Here is a 23439-nt window from a genome sequence, read left to right on the forward strand (position 1 = left end):
CCTCCGCTCTCACCCCCCCCCACTCTGCCCCTCCTCCGCTCTCCCCCCCCCACTCTGCCCCTCCTCCGCTCTCCCCCCCCCCACTCTGCCCCTCCTCCGCTCTGCCCCCCCCCCCACTCTGCCCCTCCTCCGCTCTCCCCCCCCACTCTGCCCCTCCTCCGCTCTCCCCCCCCCACTCTGCCCCTCCTCCCGCTCTCCCCCCCCACTCTGCCCCTCCTCCGCTCTCCCCCCCCCACTCTGCCCTCCTCCGCTCTCCCCCCCCCCACTCTGCCCCTCCTCCGCTCTCCCCCCCCCCACTCTGCCCCTCCTCCGCTCTCCCCCCCCCCCACTCTGCCCTCCTCCGCTCTTCCCCCCCCCACTCTGCCCCTCCTCCGCTCTCCCCCCCCCACTCTGCCCCTCCTCCGCTCTCCCCCCCCCACTCTGCCTCTCGCCCTCCTCCGCTCTCCCCCCCCCACTCTGCCCCTCCTCCGCTCTCCCCCCCCCCACTCTGCCCCTCCTCCGCGCCCCTCTCCGCTCTCCCCCCCCCACTCTCTGCCCCTCCTCCGCTCTCTCCCCCCCCCCACTCTGCCCCTCCTCCGCTCTCCCCCCCCCCCACTCTGCCCCTCCTCCGCTCTCCCCCCCCCACTCTGCCCCTCCTCCGCTCTCACTTGCCCCTCCCCCTCCCCCCACTCTGCCCCTCCTCCGCTCTCCCCCCCCCCCCCACTCTGCCCCTCCTCCGCTCTCCCCCCCCCCCCCCCTCTGCTCTCACCACTCTGCCCTCCTCCGCTCTCCCCCCCCCCCACTCTGCCCCTCCTCCGCTCTCCCCCCCCCACTCTGCCCCTCCTCCGCTCTCCCCCCCCCCACTCTGCCCCTCCTCCGCTCTCCCCCCCCCCCACTCTGCCCCTCCTCCGCTCTCCCCCCCCCCACTCTGCCCCTCCTCCGCTCTCCCCCCCCCCCCACTCTGCCCCTCCTCCGCTCTCCCCCCCCCCACTCTGCCCCTCCTCCGCTCTCCCCCCCCCCACTCTGCCCCTCTCCGCTCTCCCCCCCCCCCACTCTGCCCCTCCTCCGCTCTCCCCCCCCCACTCTGCCCCTCTCCGCTCATCCCCCCCCCCCACTCTGCCCCTCCTCCGCGCTCCCCCCCCCCACTCTGCCCCTCCTCCGCTCTCCCCCCCCCACTCTGCCCCTCCTCCGCTCTCCCCCCCCCCACTCTGCCCCTCCTCCGCTCTCCCCCCCCCCCACTCTGCCCCTCCTCCGCTCTCCCCCCCCCCACTCTGCCCCTCCTCCGCTCTCCCCCCCCCCCACTCTGCCCTCCTCCCCCACTCTGCCCCTCCTCCCCCACTCTGCCCCTCCCCCCCCCCACTCTGCCCCTCCTCCCCCCCCCCCACCCCACTCTGCCCCTCCTCCCCCCCCCCCCACTCTGCCCCTCCTCCCCCCCCCCCACTCTCTGCCCCTCCTCCCCCCCCCACTCACTCTCTGCCCTCCTCCCCCCCCACTCACTCTCTGCCCCTCCTCCCCCCCCCCCACTCACTCTCTGCCCCTCCTCCCCCCCCCCAACTCTCTGCCCCTCCTCCCCCCCCCCCACTCTCTGCCCTCCTCCCCCCCCCCCACTCTCTGCCCCTCCTCTCCCCCCCCCACTCTCTGCCCTCCTCCCCCCCCCCCACTCTCTGCCCTCCTCTCCCCCCCACTCTCTGCCCCTCCTCCCCCCCCCCCCCACTCTCTGCCCCTCCTCCCCCCCCCCCACTCTCTGCCCCTCCTCCCCCCCCCCCCACTCTCTGCCCCTCCTCCCCCCCCCCCCACTCTCTGCCCCTCCTCCCCCCCCCCCACTCTCTGCCCCTCCTCCCCCCCCCCCCCACTCTCTGCCCCTCCTCCCCCCCCCCACTCTCTGCCCCTCCTCCTCCCCCCCCCCCCACTCTCTGCCCCTCCTCCCCCCCCCCCCACTCTCTGCCCTCCTCCCCCCCCCCCCCCCCCCCCCCCCCCCACTCTCTGCCCCTCCTCCCCCCCCCCCACTCTCTGCCCCTCCTCCCCCCCCCCCCACTCTCTGCCCTCCTCCCCCCCCCCCCCACTCTCTGCCCCTCCTCCCCCCCCCCCACTCTCTGCCCCTCCTCCCCCCCCCCCCACTCTCTGCCCCTCCTCCCCCCCCCCCCACTCTCTGCCCCTCCTCCCCCCCCCCCACTCTCTGCCCCTCCTCCCCTCCCCCCCACTCTCTGCCCCTCCTCCCCCCCCCCCACTCTCTGCCCCTCCTCCCCCCCCCCCCACTCTCTGCCCCTCCTCCCCCCCCTCCCCCCCCACTCTCTGCCCCTCCTCCCCCCCCTCCCCCCCCCACTCTCTGCCCCTCCTCCCCCCCCCCCACTCTCTGCCCCTCCTCCCCCCCCCCCCCACTCTCTGCCCCTCCTCCCCCCCCCCACTCTCTGCCCCTCCTCCTCCCCCCCCCGCCCCTCCTCCCTCTCTCTCGCTCGCTCCTCCCTCCCCTGACAGGTCTACTGCGCGACCACTGCAAGCTTACAGCCACCTGGCGGCTCGCACATGCAGTGCAGGAGCAGGGGCTGCTGGGATCGGGATGTGCCGGAAGCCGGACGGGATCAGAACGCGGAGCCAGAGACCGGCAGCGGGTGAGTGAGCGGGCAGCTGCGTCACAATGGACCCCCGCCCCAGGTTGTGGCCTCCCGTTTTTCCTTCATTGGCCGGGGTCGAGCAGGGGCCCGGGGTGGGTTCAGTGCGCTGGGAAGTGAGAGAGGCGGGCGGATTGGGGTACTCGGGAAAGTGAGCGGTTCCTTGGCTCCGGAAGTGGGTGTCTCACGGTGCGGAGGGTCGGGTCACCCTCGGTTCTGGAGTAGAAACACGTGTGAATGTTGTGAGAAGTTGGTGAGTGAAAGTTGTGTTGGTAAAATGGGGAATACCAATCTCTGGTGCTCTGTCATAACCTTGTGAGAGAGATCGCCCCATTAGTCAAATCTTGCAACAATGTTCTTTAATGTACCTGTTTCCCAGTGGCAACCACTGTCCCCTCATCTGCAACAGTTAGGAGGTCCAGCACACTCTTCACTCTCAGCTGCAGCTGTGATGCACCAACTCGGTAAACAGAGTACCTCCACGTACTCTACTTCAAGCGGACAACCAAAAAACAAGTCACGCAAGGCTCCTGCTGGAATTTATCGGCCTTCACCGAACCTTCTGCCACTGAAGAACCACCAAGAAGCAGGAGGTTTGGAGTGATAGGTCACCAAGGAAGGACATGGTTAAAAATAACATTAGGGAGGCACATGGATGTGTTTTCATTTTTTTAGCACTGCCAAAGTATGTATGAAATGATTTGGCACAGTGGGGAAATGCCTGCAAGAAAGGGTAGCAACTTGGAGCCTTAGTAGTTGAGAAAACTACATGCCAGCAAATTAATGAGTTGATGCAATTGCCAAAGGGGAGACCATGATTTTGTAGTTGGCATGGATCTTGGATCAAGATGTCCCTCATGAGGTGTGTCTGTAAATGTCTTGTAGCTGGCAGCACATTCTCCTGGGTGACCTTTTCTTTAAGCGAGGCCTCTGATGCCTGCTTACCCTTCTGCTCTTCACTTTCCTCTTCCTCTTAACGCAGGTACAAAGGAATCCCTAATGGATATGGCAGTCTGCACACATCTGGGGTGAAGGAAAATCGGAAAAAGCTTTTGGACTGATAAGAATGAGTATTAGGCTTCTCTGACCTATTTTCCTTTTGATATCTGCTCCAAAACAGACTGTAAATGGGAAGAAAATATAAACAAAAGAAAGACTTGCATTTGTATAACGCTTTTTGCAACCTCGAGACATCCAAAAGCGCTTTACAGCCAATTCACGGCCACCTCTTGACTTTGCCATTTCACATGGCCTCGCTGCTTCCATCGTGTCAATTATGCTCTCTGATCACTTCCTTGTATCGCTCTTCACCCACATCTCCAATTTCTCCTACTTCTGTGTCCGCCCTTGGTGGGGGGAACCCTCTCTCAATTCACTTGCAACTGCGCTTTCAAAATCCCAACTATCCAGCCTTTGGCCCACCACCGTGACATTTCTACAGCTACCGATCTGCTCAACCATACCCTCACTACCATCTTTGATGCCTTAGTCCCCATTAAAACCATTACTCTCTCACCCTGACCGTTCCACCGGTATGGCCCTCATCTTTGCTCCCTTAAGTCCTAGGGATGCAGACTTGAACGTATATGGTCGACAACTAGTTTAATTCACCACCCAAAGCACCATCAGGTCCTGCTGTTGCCTGCCAAAACTGCTCACTATTCCAGGATCATCCTGGAACGCAAAGATAACCCTCTAATGCACCCCGTCTTCTGAAACCACCCTCCCCTGTCTCCTCCAAGCTCACCTCCAATAACAAGTGCAAGGAGCTCATGGACTTCTTTGTTACTAAGATTGAGACCATGCATTCAGCTGCCTCTGCCGCTTCCCTCCCTTTCCCTAATTCATCGGCCCAAACTTCCTCTAAGGTTCCCCACTTCCCTAGCCCTGAACTCTTATCTTTCTCCAGTTTCTCTCCTATCTCCCCTCATGCCCTCGCCGAGCTCATCTTGTCCATGAAACCCACTTCCTGCACCTTCGACCACCCAACTTCCCTTCCTAGCCCCCATGTTAGCTGGTATTTTTAACGGTTCTTTCTCCTCGAGTACAGTCCCGCTCGCATTCAAATCTGCTGTCATCACCCCTCTCATAAAACCAACCCTTGACCCCTCTGTCTTTGCAAACTACCGCCCCATCTCCAACCCCCCTTTCCTCTCCAAAGTCCTTGAACGTGTTGCCTCCCAAATCCATGACCATCTTTTCCGGAACTCTTATGTTTGATCCCTGCAATCAGGTTTCGCCCCTGCCACAGTACCGAAACAGCTCTTATTAAAGTCACAAATGACATTCTATATGACTGTGACAAAGGTAAACTATCCCTTCTCGTCCTTCTCAACCTGTCTGCAGCCTTTGACATGGTTGACCACTCCATCCTTCTCCAACCCCTCTCCACTGTCGTCCAGCTGGGTGGGACTGCACTCGCCTGGTTCCATTCTTATCTATCTAATTGTAGCCAGAGAATCACCTGCAATGGCTTCTCTTCCCGCTCCCGCACTGTTACCTCTGGTGTCCTCCAAGGATCTATCCTCGGCCCCTCCTATTTCTCATCTACACGCTGCCCCTCGGCGACATCATCCGAAAACACATTGTCAGTTACGCTAATGACACCCAGCCCTACCTTACCACCTCCTCTCTTGACCCCTCCACTGTCTCTAAATTGTCACACTACTTGTCTGACATCCAGTACTGGATGAGCAGAAATTTACTTCAACTAATTAATGGGAAGATCGAAGCCATTGTCTTTTGCCCCTGCCACAAACTCCGTTCCCTAGCCACCGACTCTATCTCTCTCCCAGGCAACTGTCTGAGGCTGAACCATATTGTTCACAACCTTGATGTCATTTTTGATTACGAGATGAGCTTCTCACCACGTATCAGCACCATCACTAAGACCGCCTGTTTCCACCTCCGTAGCATCACCCAACTCTAACCCTGTCTCAGCTTTGCTGAAACCCTCATCCATGCCTTTCTTAACCTCTAGACTTGACTATTCCAATGCATTCCCGGCCGGCCGCCCATCTCCACCCGCCGTAAACTTGGTCATTCAAAACTCTGCTGCCAGTGTCCTAACTTGCACCAAGTCACGTTCACCTATCACCAATGTTCCCTTTAATTTACTTTTGGACCGCGAGGCCCCTTCAAAAATTTGCGCATGCTTTGTTTTTGTATTTAAAAGCCAGTGAATCTAGACCATTGTTTCAAAATATAATGGGTTATAATTTGATGTAGCAGAGCAACGAATGGCATCCGCCATTAGTTAGACTTGCTTTTGCCGGTTTAATCGCGATGATATTTTACATCGCAAGGTGCTGAAAGTGCGAGCTGATAATGTTGCGCGAGGGAAACTGCGTATCTCCTTAACCAATCAGATTGAAGAACTGTGAAATTAACAGCGCAAGAACTGAGTCGGAAGTGTAAATTAGGGTGGGTGAATTCAGTGTCAAATCAGGCACAAAAAGAAAGAGGGAAGGAAAGATTGGATTGAGGGAGAGAGAAAAATGACAGAATGGAAACGTTTATAAAAAATAAAAAATAAAAAATTTTTACATTTTTAAAATCTCCTAAAACAATTAAAACCTGAAGGAATTCACAAGTCCCATGATAAGCACACACCATACACAGGAGAGGAGTAATACTGGATTTGAGGTAATGTCTATGCTGTTGCAGGCTGGCTGGAAGAACACAATGGTTAGTTTGTGCACAAGTGACTTTTGTATTTGAGTATGTATATTTTAGATTAGGACTGTATGATCTTGGAATGCCACTCTGGAATGTGGAAAAGTTATTAAATGCAGTAAACTTGTTTTCAGAACATAAGAACAGAAGAAATAGGAGCAGGAGTAAGCCATTTGGCCCTTCGAGCCTGCTCCTATCCAAAAATCGATTGATCTCTATTTTGAATATACTCAACGACTCTGCATCCACAGCCCTCTGGGGTAGAGAATTCTCCTCATCTCAGTCCTAAATGACCGACCACTTATTCTGAGACTGTGACCCCTGGTTCTGGACTCCCCAACCAGGGTAATCATCCTCCCTGTATCTACCCTGTCAAGCCCTGTAAGAATTTTGTATGTTTCAATGAGATCACCTCTCATTCTTCTAAACTCTAGAGAATATAGGCCGAGTCTTCTCATAGGGCAATCCCCCATCCCAGGAACCAGTCTGGTGAACCTTCGTTGCACTCCCTGTATGGCAAGCATATCCTTCCCTGGGTAAGGAGACCAAAACTGTACACAATACTCCAGGTGTGGTCTCACCAGGGCCCTATATAATTAAGACGCCTTTACTCTTATACTCTAATCCTCTTGTAATAAAGGCCAACGTATCATTTGCTTTCTAAATTGCTTACTGTACCTGCATGTTAACTTTCAGTGATTCGTGTATAAGGACACCCAGGTCCCTCTGAACACCAATATTTCCCAGTCTCTCACCATTTAAAAAATACTCTGAATTTCTATTTTTCCTACCAAAGTGGATAACTTCACATTTCTCCACATTATAATCTATTTGCTATGTTCCTGCCCACTCACTTAGCCTATTTATATCCCCTTGGAGCCTCTTTGCATCTTCCTCACAATTTATATTCCCACCTAGCTTTTGTATCATCAGCAAACTTGGATATATTACTTTTGGTCCCCTCATCCAAATCATTGATATAGATTGTGAATAGCTGAGGCCCAAGCACTGATCCTTGCGGCACCCTATTAGTTACAGCCTGCCAACCCGAAAATGACATGCTTATTCCCACTCTGTTTTCTGTCAGTCAACCAATCCTCAATCCATGATGGTATATTACCCCCAATCCCATGAACCATCATTTTGTTTAATAACCTCTTGTGTGGCACCTTTTCAAATGCTTTGTGAAAATCCAAATGCACCACATCCACTGGTTCCCCCTTATCTATTCTGCTAGTTATAACCTCAAAAAACTCTTAACAGATTCGTCAAGCATGGTTTTCCTTCAATAAATCCGTGTTGACTCTGTCCAATTCTATTATTATTTTCTAAGTGCCCTGTTACCACGTCTTTAATAATAGATTCTAGCATTTTCCCTGCTACTGATGTCAGGCTAACTGGTCTGTAGTTCCCTGTTTTCTCTATCCCTCCTTTCTTAAATGGAGGGGTTACATTTGCTACCTTCTAGAATCTATCAAAACTAAACATAGTGAGTCATCCATGAAAATAATTATCTTGATTGAGTTAATTATGGGCTTATAAGTATTGGTTTCAGTGTACTCAGCAACCGTGCAAACATTTGCCAATGGCCCAGAAATTCGGGTCGGGGGCTTCCCACGGGTGCAAGCCCCCGACCTACACTTACCTTGCGCGCCGGCAGTTGAGCTCTGGGCTCCCGTGGAATTCCTCTCCGGGGCCTGGCCCAGGTGCCGGCGCGCTGTGCTTGCGTGTCCCAGGGGTGCAGTTAGTGCGATGCGTCCCCTGGGATCACGTGAGCCATGGGCAGCCAATCGGAGCAGGGAATGCTCCATTCATAAGTCTGACAGGAAGACCTGCCACACTTATGAATACTACGGCCCCAAAATAGCATTAAACCTTCAAATAAATTTTTAAAAAACATCACAATTGTTAAATAAACTATAAATTACATTAAATAACTATTTTAAACAATAATTTAAATTTTTGAAAAAAATAATTTTATATTATAACGGGCCTAAAAATAAATTTACGTTGCTTTAAAGTATTTAAAACTAAAACCTGTGGAAAAAATGTTTTAATTTTAATTAATTGACCACTTACCTTGCAAAAAGCAGGCCTTACGCCTGCTTTTTAAATGTGTAACTTCTGGAGACTTACCCTCCTGGGAAAACCTGTATATAAAAAAAAAGAGACTCCCCTGCGCGCGCCTTCGACCTCTGAACCTCTTCTGAACCGTCACTTCCAATCGGGGTATGGGTGAGGACCCCGTGCGTACTCACCCGGGGCGGGCCAAATTTCTGGGCTATTATGTTAGCTGCAAGGATTTGGCATGTAGTAATGCTTAGTCATCTGCTTCCTTGGCAAGTTAGAAATCAGATAAAGTGGCTGTATTGTTTCATTTGTACTGCTAACAATAGGAAAATGGAAATAGTTTGGGAGGGAAATAGTTCTTTCCGCATAATTAGTCTTGCCTCTCATCGTAAATTTAATACCTTTCTTGGTTTGTATGCAATAATGTTATGTATCAAATCATGTTGGGCTTTAAATATATTGTTGGTAGGAACTCTTGGATCACACTTAATTGATCATTCACTATTCAGACAATTTACTGGAGCATTTACACCACAAGTTTACTGTTGCTGCAGAATAATTTAAGGATTGCACTGGCTATAAACTTGTGTAGTGTAAATCAGGTGTAAAGGCCCAAACTGGCTCCGAAGTGGAGTTGAGACTCCCTCCCACTCTGCCTTCCTCAGGTGAGGCTCTGATTCAGGATTCAGGCTGTGCTTATAATATAAGTGCATCAATGCTACAGTTGTAGTATGATTGCACCCTTAAATATGTGTTTAAATATTTAACGTGCAACTCTTGTATTCTTGTATAACATAAGATACATTTCTCATAAATATACTTTCACTAATTTAAAGCTTCTGTTACAATTATCTCATGCATAAATATGCTGAGCATAATGTAATGAATCAGATGCATTAATGTGGCCCCTACCCATCTGCAATCAGGGCCAGTGGTGGTCATTCTGTTTTTGCTTACGTTCAGGATCAAAGACCACTACTGTAAGGGAGCCCTCTCCTTATGAACTACAGTGTGCCTTTACCTGCTCAATATTTAGGTATTTGTAGCAAGCCCAGAGGTTGAGCGGAAACACTTCATTTTATTTTGATATATTGACAATATTGGATGGCCCTACCATGACTTTGAAAAACGGTAGAATTAAGACTAGCAGACCATGATTTTTATTATAAACTATAGAATGAATTTATTAAGAAATTGTTAAGAAAGCAGTAGAATTACACTAATATACACACTGAACGATTCCTCCTCAATATAAAAATTGTCGCATCTCTTAAAACTCAACGTTAAATTGGACCTGAAACAAGGCCCTTGACCAGAGCTTTACATGGAAGTCCCTCTCTTTTCCTTCCTCACCCTAACCACCCCATCAAAAGCAGTGGAAAAACTGAAAACTTGCCTGGACTCCTCAGCATATACTTTAAAGATCCTTTGATGATTAACTGAAACAAAGGAAATTAAACAGATCTCTCTCAAACTCAAATAGTGCAGCCAGTCATACGTATACTTAAAAAAAATTGTAAGATATTTGAATTGACTATCTTGACAACTTCGTGGAAATAGATTAACCTGTTTCAAACACTTTGGATGACCTGTGCAACATCACCTCATCTATATTTAAGGGTGCAATCAATAGCGATAAACATTTGAATATAAAAGCATTCCTGGACTCCAACCTGTCCTAATATCTGTCACCCAGACAGGACAAATCTTTAATTGAATTTAGTTTTAACTTCATATGCACTATAATAAAGAAATAAGTCAATAGCATAATTCATCATCGATAAAAATGCTTCATTTTTGTTGCATTGGGTTTCAGTCTGCATTTCCTTCTGTGCAGTTGGTGAAACTCATCTCACTCTTGGTTTAATATTTTAAGTTCTCAATGTGCTGCAGTCTTGTAGTATGTTTGGAGATCATTTTAAAGAAGTTAAGAGTGTGTGTGTGTGGAAGGACATGAATGCTTTCAATATAAAGTAAATTCTTCCCTCCAAATCAAACCAAGTGAAACGTGGGGAAAAATTGAGCTTCTGGTTCTCATAGCCTCCTTAGAGACGTGGAATTTTGTATATTAAACATGGCACTTAACCCTAATGTCTGCTGCAGGTTCTTGTGTTTTTTATTCATTCATGGGATGTGGGCATCGCTGGCAAGGCCAGTATTTATTGCCCATCCATAATTGTCCTTGAGAAGGTGGTGGTGAGCCACCTTTTTGAACCACTGAAGTCTGTGAGGTGAAGGTACTCCCACAGCAATGTTCACGTTAGCTGTCTGACCCAGCATCAATGAAGGAACGGCGATATATTTCCAAGTCAGGATGTTGTGTGACTTGGAGGGAACTTGCAGGTGATGGTGGTGTTCCCATGCGCCTGCTGCCCCTTGTCCTCCTAGGTGGTCTCAAGTCCCCAGATGTTAGTGAGGAGAACTTTGCAGGGTCAAATGGGCTGGGTGTGGCTTTGCTGAGTATGAATCTGGTGCCTCGATCGATGCCGGGTAGTCTGTCCGGTTTTATTCTTACTATTTTTCCTAGCAGTTTGATACAACTGTGTGGCTTGCTAGGTCATTTCAGAGGGCAGTTAATAGTCAACCACATTGCCGTGGGTCCGGAGTCACATATAGGCCAGACCGGGTAAGGGTGGCAGATTTTGTTAATGAATTTCTTTGTGGACTTGTTCTGCTTGGTGCTGGAAGCTAATCAGGAAGCAGAATGAAACCTTCAGCACTAGCTAGGTACTGCTGTGTACTTGGCTGGAAATGAATTATCCAGACTCTTGTCTTCAGGTTAGATTCCGGGATGGGAAAGGATACTATGCATGTGCTATTGGCTGACTTCAGTTAAGTGACTTAATGAAAAGTTTCAGAATGGCTGGCTTCCAGGAGGAGGTTGCAAGAATTTAAAAGAAAAATGTGGTTTTGAAGATTGTGGGTGGAATGCTAACCTGGAGGAGTGTGTGGGTTTTGGGTGCAGGTGGGGGGGGGTGAAAACCGGGGAAAATGTGAACGCGTCGGGAAGCTGGCTCCAACCCACTGACCTCTGTGTTTAACTCGAGCGCGTTAGGCTGCTTGCGTGCAACCCCCTCGGGAGAAACAGGTTGCCTATTAACATACGCAAATCGCTCAATTGGAGTGAGATTTCAACACTCTTTCAAATTTAACATCGCATCCATGAGTTTCCCAGACTTCCTGAAATTCACCAGTGAAAGCAAGGTGAGAACACAATGACAATTGAGGGGGCTGAATCAATCTCGTGGCAATACTGCAATAAATACTCAGCACTTGCAGCTGCTTTCTTACCTGCTAGTTGGAAATCATTTGTCCACAGTACTTTTGCTGAGCATTCACTTTCTACACGTTGGAGGTTTTTTGAATTACGTCGGGGTGGGTGGCACCTTGGCTGCCTTAGATTGGACCTCGGACGAGGAGCAATATGACCAACAGGAGCAGCAGCCTGCTCTTGAGACACCTGTAGCTGGGCAGCTGAGAGGGCAGCAGCAGGGGTGCAGCTCGCAGGGGGCACTATGGGCGACACAGGGTGTAGAAGTAAAGGCTGAGTTTCCTTGACATATCCGAACAGCAGTGTTTCAGGAGGCTCAGGTGGTGGCAGACATCTGCAACCTGCTCGAAGAACTACTGCTGGACCTGGTGACCATGTGTTACCAGTGGCTGTCAAAATGACCACCACCCTCAACTTTTTGCCTTCAGGGCTCTGCCGGAGACATAGCCAGGATCTCGCAGTCAGAGGTACACCTAAGACTTGTTTGCCAAGGCCGGCAATTACATGAACTTCGTCTGCGATGACGCCAGTCAGAATGAGCAGGGCGTCATCGACTGTACACACGTAGCAATCTGGGCACCCCCATATCAACCGGGAGTATTTGTTAACTGCAAGGGCTTCCACTCCATCTGCAGGTGTGCACAAGATTTCCGGGGATGGTTTCGTCCTGCCACAGTCCAAGCTCCCTGATGTCTTCGGACCTGGAAGCAGACTTAAGGGGTGGATGCTAGGACATGAGGGATACCCAGTTCAAACTTGACTGATGACACCTGTCAGAAACCCGACCAATGAAGCCCAACACCTCTACAATGAATGCCAAATGACCACAATATGTGATCGAACAAGCTATTGGTGTGCTGAAGATGCGCTTCAGGTGCCTGGACAGATCTGGAGGCGCCCTTCAGTACCCACCAGCCAGGGTGTCCAAAATGGTTATGTTTGCTGCGCTCTGCACAACACTGCGCAGCAACGAGGTTTGGACCTGTAGGAGGAACAAGGCGCAGAGCTCAGATCCTCTGGACGATTCTGAGGAGGAGGAGGAAGGTGATGAGGGTAATGCGCCACCAGCTGTCCAAGATGGACCAATGTCAGAAGAAAATGCAGCATCCACTCTTTCCCACTCCCCATTTCCACAATGCCACTGACAAAGTCCTGCAAACAATCAGCCTTGCACATCCCCCGCCTCCTCTCTCCCCCGCCTCATTGGTCCCCATCAATTTATGACTTCCCATTCATCATCAAACAAGTTAAAAGGCGACTTGCTACCCAACACCCAGAATGGGCAAGATGGGAAAGTGGTGCAAAAGAATAACATTTATGTGATTGATCTAAAGAACATAAACTTTAACAACATAACATTTTCTCATTGTTTACTTCATATAGGAAAATTGTACGCACTTAACAATCCAGTAAGAGAATGGCTTCTAAGTACAGTAAAGTTTGAGCAATAATAAGCCTGTTGGCTCCGAGTGACCCATTTAATTTTAAAGGAGGTTTAATTTGTATTTATGTAAATTTAATGCACCTTTGCAGGAATTGCTTTCCCCATATTCCAGCTGTGTCTATCTCTCATTACTTTATCTATTGGTTAAGTAGTGATGACCAAGCATTAATGAACCTCCATTTACTACGTGGCACCTGAGAAACTGAATTCAGCAACAGATGGGTGGGAACGTGTAGGTGCAGTTTGCTGAGCCAGCTCATGTAGTAGATGCAAGATCCCAACACTTGTGTTCAATTATATATATTTGGTGAATGTATCATGCATTTCTTAGTGTACAAAGTGGAATCCCATTGTTACTTTTGTTCAAATGTTTATTGGGGTATCCCTCTGTACTTGTTAGTGCTATAGTATGCAGTAGTTGTTTGTACAACACTAAACGCTGTAATGATCACATAATTTTTATTTGTTTTGAAGCAAACTCGTTAAAACCTGGGTAAAGTTTTGAAGGAATAAAAGTTCCGAAATGTGTTATTTGGGTGATCGCTGTACTACTTACAGTGACGGTCACTTATATGTCATATGTTTTCACAGCAATGAATCCTGTTTGTTTTAAGAATCTTGTTTATCACTGCCAGAACTGCCTTGCATTGTTAATGTGCATCGATATATTCTTTCCCTCTTTATTTAGTGAAATAATTTTTCCTTTTTTTGAGAAGAGACCTATCTATGGTATATTTTATTTGATCATTAGGCTATTGTTCGCCATAATGCATGGCTTTCTGCATTAGACAATTGTACACTTCTGATCTCCTGAGTCGAATGCTGTAGCTAAAAAAAATTGTGCTTTACAAAGTAGGGGTGCATTTCAATTTAATTTCAAGTAACAAAACATGTTTTTGCAAACTGAAACTGTTGAATGTTTGTGTTTCCTGTATATCAAGCTAAAAAATCAAATGGCTGTCCTCTATATTTAGAGTGCTGAGCATAAAATGGGTACGAGGCCAAGTGTAACCACTGGATTTTGTGGCAATGACTTCCGGAATGATCTTTACCTTTTCTCTTTTTACTGATTATTATAAGAGGAATGGAAAATGTGGATGCAATAGATTATTTAACTTGTATTGTGAACATAGAACGGGAGGACTCGAATTAAACTGACAGAGCCTTGAGCGCGATATGCTCCTGCTCTCTTTCCTCTCCCCCCCCCACCCTAAACAAACACAGCATAGCAGCGAAGCGGAACTGAATTCCAGCTAAAACAGTTGATGCTCTATTTATTAACGTGTCAATAAGAAACCTGGATGAAAGGCACTTGGATTACTAAGATAAATAGAACTATTTGGTCCTATTTTTTTCCTCCCTTTCTCTTCTGTAATGAAGCACTTAGCAGTTGTCCATAGATTGAAATCAGGAGCTTGCTATATGGGAAATTGTGGGTGCAGTCTCGTGTCCTATCAGTCCTTGGTACAGTGCGTTGGATCATTCCTGAGAGTGGCCTTAGAAGTAGACATTGGTTGAGATGATAGACCTTGTCAAAATGTTAGTGAATAACCGTATGTGATCGTTCAGCTTGGTAGTCTGAAGCTTTGCTTGATTTCCCTCTCTGTGGCAAGGTCAACCTTTGTAGAACTTTCCCCCCAAAAGACCTTGAAGATGAAACCAAGTTTTCACAGAATCACAGAAACCCCACAGTGCAGATAGAGGCCATTTCGGCCCATCGAGCCTGCACCGACACATATCCCACCCGATCCCCGTAACCCCGACACCAACACATATCCCACCCTATCCCCGTAACCCCACGTATTTAATCCCCCTAACACTAAGGGTCAATTTTTTATCATAGCCAATCAACCTAACCCGCACATTTTTGGACTGTGGGAGGAAACCGGAGCACCCGGAGGAAACCCACGCAAACACGGGGAGAATGTGCAAACTCCACACAGACAGTCACCCGAGGCTGGATTCGAACCCGAGTCTCTGGCGCTGTGAGGCAACAGTTGTACTACAGTATTTACATATTCTAGTAAGCACATAGAATTTAACTTTGTTACTTGCAGTAGCTTTGAATGTTTTGGGTGCGCTCCTGTTTGGCAACATTCCTTAGAGCAGTTCATCCTAGTTTCAATGTGGGGTTCTTTCAGAAGTGAGGTTTTGGTCTTAATACTGCAGTGTAGGTGTGTCAGCCCTTCAATTTCCTGCTGGCATTACATTCAATAATATTGTAGCCTCTTTGACTGCTACAAGCAATTTTGTAGCATAGAATAAAAGAATGCCAGGGATGCTTTAGCATTTGACCTCTGCATTGAGAGGGGAGGGAAAGAAAGAAAGTACAAGAGAAGAATGTGGAAGGGCAACATATATTCTGGCATTATATCTGCACATGATTGGTTCAAATTGGTTCATAGTGGCCTGGATTTTGCAGTCAGTGGCGAACAAACCGCGCCAGCTGTTCAGTTGCCCACAGGCTTTCCGTGGGATTTTGCACTGGAACTTGCTGTGATTAGAAAGCCATTTTGGTGCAGCGCCCTCTACAGGGGATCTGGGACCTGTCTGTACAGGGTAAGCAACTGTGTAGCTCCTTAACCAATCGGACTGAAGAATCGTTAATGAGCAGCGCAGAGTCTGAACCAGGAAGTACAAGTTAGGATATGTAATTCAATGCCAAATCATGTACAGAAAGCAAAATAAAGAGAGGGAAAGAAAGATGGGATTAAGAGAGAGCGAGATAAGGGACAGAAAGAAAAAGGTTTTAAAAATTAGTACATTTAAAAAATATTTTTAAATCTAATTAAAATGTGACGGAATGAGACTCCACATTTGGTAGTTAATTTTCAGTGCCACAGTGGTTGTTTGGCAGTAATTAAGACTTCTCACACCGTTAAAAATGTACTTACACTGGAATTGACAAGCCCTAACTTTTTCTGGTGTGTTTAGTGGATATCACGTAAATACTGCAACCTCACACTCTTCGTGTGTTTCAGTGCAAAGTTTCTCGGCGAGATACTGTTATAGCGCAGCTTCTGGAGGAGCAGGGTAACATGGACAGCAACTTCCAGATTTCCGCGTTTTACTGCACGTGGCCGCCAGAAGTTGCTGTCCGATTTACACTTCAATAACAGTGAGCACTGATAGCCTCTTTGGCTCGGATTTTGCAGTAAAAATAACAATGATAAACAGGCCCCTCGAGCCTGTTCCGCCATTCAGTAAGATCATGGCTGACCTTTGACCTCAACTCCACTTTCCCGCCCGATCTCCATATCCCTTGATTCCTCTGGAGTCCAAAAATCTATCGATCTCAGCCTTGAACAAATGTCATTCATAAACTGCGTACAATTCCTAGCTGAAAATGTAAGAAAAGTACTAACTGGCAGCAATGTAAAGCTAAGGAAGTATGAAAACAACCAATCAACAATGAGTAGTTAATGAAAGCTACCAATAAAAAACGTTAACTCTGTTTTTCTCACTCCACAGATGCTGCCTGACCTGCTGAGTATTTCCAGCATTTTCTCTTTTTGTTTGCCTTTTGCAAATCTGTGTCTGCTGTAACTCGAGTCTTTCTAGTGAGAATGTTTTGAACAGAGGTGTTACACTGACCCAAATTTTATATCCAAGAGTCTCTGAAAGATTGTAGTTGGGGGCCTTTGCTGTTTTCACCCTGTCATACCTCAGAATTCAAGTAGGCATGCATCAGGACCTGGTACTTATTCTAATTTGAGTTCCCCAAATTTTTCCAGTGATATATTTGCATAATTATTTTATTGTGCCAATTTCTCCTTGTGCACCTGCACTTGTTAGAGGAAGTAATCAGAATACACTTCACTGTGCATATCAGTTGCAAACTTCTTTCCAAGTCCTGTTAGTGATGTGTAACACTGAACAGCCCAGGACCCTTCGTAACCTCGCGCTGTGAGCAATGCCATGGGAGAACATAAGAATTAGGAGCAGGAGTAGGCCATACGGCCCCTCGAGCCTGCTCCGCCATTCAGTAAGATCATGGCTGACCTTTGACCTCAACTCCACTTTCCCGCCCGATCTCCATATCCCTTGATTCCTCTGGAGTCCAAAAATCTATCGATCTCAGCCCTGAACATACTCAACGACTGAGCCTCCACCACACTTCGGGGCAGAGAATTCCACAGATTCCCAACCCTCTGAGTGAAGAAATTCCTCCTCATCTCAGTCTTAAAAGACCGACCCCTTATCCTGAAACTATGCCCCCTAGTTCTAGACTCTCCAGGCAGGGGAAACAACCTATCAGCATCTACCCTGTCAATCCTCCTCAGAGTGTTGCATGTTTCAATGAGATCACCTCTCATTCTTCTAAACTCCAGAGTGTATAGGCCTAATCTACTCACTCTCCTCATAGGACAACCCTCTCATCCCAGAGATCAATTGAGTGAACCTTTGTTGCACCGCCTCTAAGGCAAGTATGTCCTTCCATGACCAATAGGCTGCAGTGTTTTGCAAGGTCAAACTAATCTTCGAATATAAAGCTCTTAAACGTTTAGCTAGAAAACAAAATGCACATCAGTCATGTTGATTTAGTTTATAATTCAAATACATTTCCTTGAAGGTTTTCTTTCCCTTAACAAATCTGTTCCAAATAGAGCACTGAAGATTAGTACAATGGAATTCAATAAAACATGTTGGGTTCCTTGCATGCAGTACAATCCTATTAACTGGAAATTCTTAACCTGTTGTAAGTTGATATTGGATTGTTTAGTGCAGTCACAGTGCAACTGTGTATTTAAGCAATTATTTTACTGTTCTGGGTCACACAAAGCAGTAGACTTTTTTTCACAGAATGATGCAGCACAGAAGGAGGCCATTTGGCCCATCGTCCCTGTGTCAACTCTTTGAAAGAGATATCCAATTAGTCCCACACCCCCGCTCTTTCCCCATCACCCAACAAATGTTTCCTTTTCAAGTACTTATCTAATTCCCTTTTGAAATTTATTATTGACTCTGTTCCCATCACCCTTTCAGGCAGTGATTTCCAGATCATAGCTTGCTGCGTAAAAAAATGTTTCCTCATGTCACCTCTGATTCTTTTGTCAATCACCTTAAATCTGTGTCCTCTAGTTACTGACTATACTGCCACTGGAAACAGTTTCTCCTTATTTACTCTATCAAGATTTTGAACACTTCTATCACATCTCCCCTTAACCTGCTCTGCTTGAAAGAACAATCTCAGTTTCTCTAGTCTCTCCACGTAACTGAAGTCTTGCATCCCTGGTACCATTCTAGTAAATCTTCTCTGCAACCTCTTTAAGGCCTTGACATCCTTCCTAAAGTGTGGTGTCCAGAATTGACCACAATACTCCAGCAGGGACCTGACCAGTGTTTTATAAATGTTTAGCATAACTTCCTTGCGTTTGTACTCTATGCCTCTCTTTATAAATCCCCTATCCCTTTTTTTTGTTACAGCCTTTTCAACTTGTCTTGCGACCTTACAAGATTTGTGTATGTACACCCCCAGGTCTCTGTTCCTGCACCCCTTTAAAATTGTATCATTTAGTTTATATTGCCTCACCTCATTCTTCCTATCAAAATTAATCACTTCACCCCTCTCTGCATTAAATTTCATCTGCCATGTGTCTGCCCATTTCACGACGTGGTAACAGGGCACTTGGAAAATCACAATAGGATTAGGCAGAGTCAACACGGTTTTATGAAAGGGAAATCATGTTTGACAAATCTATTCGTTTTTTGAGGGTGTAACTAGCAGGGTAGATGAGGGGGAAATAGTGGATGTAGTATATTTGGATTTTCAGAAGACATTCAGTAAAGTGCCTCACAAGAGGTTGTTACACAAGATTAGGGCTTGAGGATTGGTTAACGGACAGAAAACAGAGAGTAGGAATAACGGAGCATTTTCGGGACGGCAGGATGTAATTAGTGGAGTGCCACAAGGATCAGTGCTTGGGCCTCAGCTGTTTACAATCTATATTAATGACTTAGATGAGGGGACTGTGAAATATATCCAAGTTTGCTGCTGATACAAAACTAAGTGAGATAGTAAGCTGTGTGGAAGACGTAAAGAGGCTGCAAAGGGATATACACCAGTTAAGTGACTGGGTAAGAAGGTGGCAGATGGAGTATAATCTGGGGAGTGTGAAATTATCCATTTTGGTAGGAAGAATGGAAAAGCAAAATTTTTTTTGAAAGATCAGAGACTAAATGATATTCAGAGGGATGTGGGTGTCCTTGTACACGTATCACAGAAAGTTAACATGCAGGTACAGCAAGCAATTAGGAAAGCAAATGGTATGTTAGCCTTTATTGCAAGGGGGTTGAAGTACTAGAGTAAGGAAGTCTTGCTGCAATTATATAGGGCTTTGGTGAGACCGCACCAGGAGTAATGTGTACAGTTTTGGCCTCCTTATCTGAGGAAGGATATAGAAGGGTTGCAGCAAAGGTTCACTAGATTGATTCCTGGGATGAGAGGGCTGTCTTATGAGGAGAGATTGAGTAGAATGGGCCTAGACTCTCTGGAGTTTAGAAGAATGAGAGGTGATCTCATCAAAATGTATAACATTCTTAGAAGGCTTGACAGGATAGGTGGGCGGAGGCTGTTTCCCCTGGCTGGAGTGTCTAGAACTAGAGGTCAAAGTCTGCAGTGTGTACCATCTTGCAAGTTGCACTGCAGCAACTTGCCAAGGCTGCTTCGACAGCACCTCCCAAACCCACAACCTCTACCACCTAGAAGGACAAGGGCAGCAGGCACATGGGAACACCATCACCTCCAAGTTACTCTCCATGTCACACACCAACCTAACTTGGCAATATATTGCCTCTCCTTCATTGTCGCTGGGTCAAAATCCTGGAACCCTCTACCTAACAGCACTGTGGGAGTACCTTCACCACACAGACTGCAGCGGTTCAAGAAGGCAGCTCACCGCCACCTTCTAGAAGGCAATAAATGCTGGCCTTGCCAGTGACACCCACATCCTGTGAATGAATAAATATAAAGGGTTGGCCATTTAGGACTAAGATGAAAAAAATTTCACTCAGGATAGTGAATCTTTGGATTTCTGTACCCCAGAGGGCTGTGGATGCTCAGTCAATGAGTATATTCAGGACTGAGAGCGATAGATTTCTGGGCACTAAGGGAATAAAGGGTTTTGGCGATAGGATGGAAAAGTGGGGTTGATGTAGAAGTTCAGCCATGATCTTATTGAATGGCGGAGCAGGCTCGAGGGGCCCTATGGCTTACTGCTCCTATTTCTTATGTTCTCATGTTCACCAGCCTGTCTGTGTCCTCCTGAAGTCTGTTACTATTCTCCTCACTATTTACTACATTTCTGAGTTTTGTGTAATCTGCAAACTTTGATATTATGCCCTGTATACCCAAGTCCAGGTCATTAATGTATATCCAAAAGAGCTGTGGTCCTAATACTGACACCACTGCACACTTCACTCTAGTCTGAAAAACAACTGCTTTCTGTCCCTGAGCCAATTTGGATTTTGAATTTAATTGGATTATAGAACCCAATTATTTTCAAGGAAACTAAATAATCATTGTCTTGTGCTATATAGCTAGCTTTTAAAAAATAACTGGAGTTGAAATAGAGTCATAGAGTTATACAGCACAGAAAGAGGCCCTTCGGCCCATCGCGTCCGCGCTGGCCATCAAGCCCTGTCTAATCTAATCCCATTTTCCAGCATTTGGTCCGTAGCCTTGTATGCTATGGCATTTCAAGTGCTCATCCAAATGCTTCTTGAATGTTGTGAGGGTTCCTGCCTCTACCATCCTTTCAGGCAGTGAGTTCCAGATTCCAACCACCCTCTGGGTGAAAAAGTTTTTCCTCAAATCCCCTCTAAACCTCCTGCCCCTTACCTTGAATCTATGCCCCTTTGTTATTGACCCCTCTACTTTCTATCTACCCTATCTATGCCCCTCATAATTTTGTATACCTCAATCAGGTCCCCCCTCAGCCTTCTCTGCTCCAAGGAAAACAACCCCAGCCTGTCCAGTCTTTCTTCATAGCTGAAGCGCTCCAGCCCAGGTAACATCCTGGTAAATCTCCTCTGCACCCTCTCCAAAGCAATCACATCCTTCCTATAGTGTGGCGACCAGAAATGTACACAGTACTCCAGCTGTGGCCTTACCAGCGTTTTGTACAGCTCCATCATAACCTCCCTGCTCTTATATTCTATGCCTCGGCTAATGAAGGCAAGTATCCCATATGCCTTTTTAACCACCTTATCCACCTGTTCTGCTGCCTTCAGGGATCTATGTACATGCACATGCACATGTACATGATCCTCTGTCTTTCCTAGGGTCTTACCATTCATTGTGTATTCCCTTGCCTTGTTAGTCCGTCCAAAATGCATCACCTCACACTTTTCAGGGTTAAATTCCATTTGCCACTGTTCTGCCCATCTGACCAACCCATCTATATCGTCCTGTAGCCTGAGGCTTCCCTCCTCGCTATTTACCACCCCACCAATTTTTGTGTCATCTGCGAACTTACTGATCATACCTTTTACATTCACATCCAAATCATTAATGTAGACCACAAACAGCAAGGGACCCAGCACCGATCCCTGCGGTACCCCACTGGACACAGGCTTCCAGTCACAAAAACAACCTTCCACCATCACCCTCTGCCACTAAGCCAGTTTTGGATCCAATGTGCCAAGGCACCCTGGATCCCATGGGCTCTTACCTTCCTGACCAGTCACCTATGCGGGACTTTATCAAAAGCCTTACTGAAATCCATGTAAACCACATCCACTGCACTACCCTCATCCACACACCAAGTCACCCCCTCGAAAAATTCAATCAAATTGGTCAGACATGATCTTCCCTTGACAAAGCCATGCTGGCTATCCCTAATTAATCCTTGCCTCTCCAAGTGGAGACTAATTCTGTCCCTCAGAATTTTTTCCAATAATTTCCCTACCACTGATGTTAGGCTCACTGGCCTGTAATTCCCTGGTTTATCCCTACTACCCTTCTTGAATAATGGTACTACGTTAGCTGTTCTCCAATCCTCTGGCACATCCCCTGTGGCCAGAGAGGTTATGAAAATTTGTGTCAGAGCCCCTGCAATCTCCTCCTTTGCCTCACATAGTAGCCTGGGATACATCTCGTCCGGGCCTGGGGATTTATCCACTTTTAAGCCTGCTAAAATCGCTAGTACCTCCTCCCTCTTGATGCTAATATGTTCAAGTATATCACAGTCCCCCTGCCCGATTTCTGTGTCCACATCGTCCTTCTCCATAGTGAACACAGATGCAAAAAATTCATTTAAAACCCCACCTACATCCTCTGGCTCTACACACAGCTTGCCACTTTGGTCCCTAATGGGCCCTACTCTTTCCCTAGTTATCCTCTTGCCCTTAATATACTTATAAAACACCTTAGGATTTTCCTTTATTTTGCTCGCCAGTGTTATTTCATGGCCCCTCCTCGCTCTCCTAATTTCTTTTTTTAAGTATCCCCCTGCACTTTTTATACTCCTCTAGGGCTTCCTCTGTCTTTAGTCCTTTGTATCTGCCAAAAGCCCCCCTTTTTTTCCTAATCCATTCTCGTATATCCCTTGACATCCAAGGTTCCCTGGGCTTGTTGGTCCCACCCTTGACCTTTACGGGAACATGTTGCCATTGTACTCTCTCAATTTCCTTTCTGAAAGACTCCCATTGCTCCGATGTGGATTTTCCTTCCAGTAGCGGATCCCAGTCCACATTGGCCAGATCCTGCCTTATCATATTAAAATCGGCCTTCCCCCAATTTAGAACCTTTATTTCCGGTCCATCCTTGTCCTTTTCCATGACTACCTTAAATCTCACCGAATTATGGTCACTGTCACCAAATGGTCACCTACTAACACTTCTGCCACTTCCCTAGAATTAGGTCCAGTACCGCCCCCTCTCTTGTAGGACTTTCTACATGCTGGCTCAAAAAGCTCTCCTGGATGCACTTTAAGAATTCTGCACCCTCTAAGCCTTTCACACTCTGACTATCCCAGTTAATATTGGGGAAGTTGAAATCCCCCATGATAATTACCCTATTATTTGCACACTTCTCTGAGATTTGCCGACATATCTGTTCCTCTATCTCCCCCTGGCTGTTTGGGAGCCTATAGTATACTCCCAGCAAAGTGCTAGCCCCCTTTTTGTTTTTAAGTTCAACCCATATGGCCTCATTAGAGGAACCTGTTAATATATCATCCCTCCTTACAGCAGTAATTGTCTCCTTAATTAATATTGCGACACCCCCTCCTCTTTTACTCCCCCCCTCTGTCTTGCCTGTTTACCATGTATATATTTCATTACAGCCAGATGTTTTTGCAAACATGTTTTTTTTTCAATTGCTGTACCTTTTGAGGTAGCTTTGTTTCCTAATTATTCCAATCTTTAAATAGCCGTACTGTCAACTTGGT

The 23439-nt window shown here is 47.3% G+C and overlaps 1 protein-coding gene across 5 annotated transcripts in view; it reads left to right on the forward strand.

Annotated features, from left to right (window-relative positions):
* The first annotated feature begins 2433 nt into the window (after positions 1-2433).
* ccdc126 (coiled-coil domain containing 126) overlaps positions 2434-23439 on the forward strand; it is a 145134-nt gene continuing 124128 nt past the window's right edge. The window contains exons 1-2 of one of the 5 annotated variants that reach the window (XM_085988474.1): positions 2465-2588; positions 3571-3658. The gene's annotated coding sequence lies outside the window, so the exon portion shown is untranslated. Of the gene's footprint in view, positions 2632-3570; positions 3659-14891; positions 15072-18504; positions 18528-23439 lie in introns of those variants that run through there. The other 4 variants (XM_085988476.1, XM_085988478.1, XM_085988475.1 and 1 more) reach the window with 4 other exon arrangements.

The sequence above is a fragment of the Somniosus microcephalus genome, chromosome 5 (genome assembly GCF_052327205.1).
Source record: "Somniosus microcephalus isolate GS21.2 chromosome 5, FLI_Smic_1.0, whole genome shotgun sequence".
Classification (NCBI taxonomy): domain Eukaryota; kingdom Metazoa; phylum Chordata; class Chondrichthyes; order Squaliformes; family Somniosidae; genus Somniosus; species Somniosus microcephalus.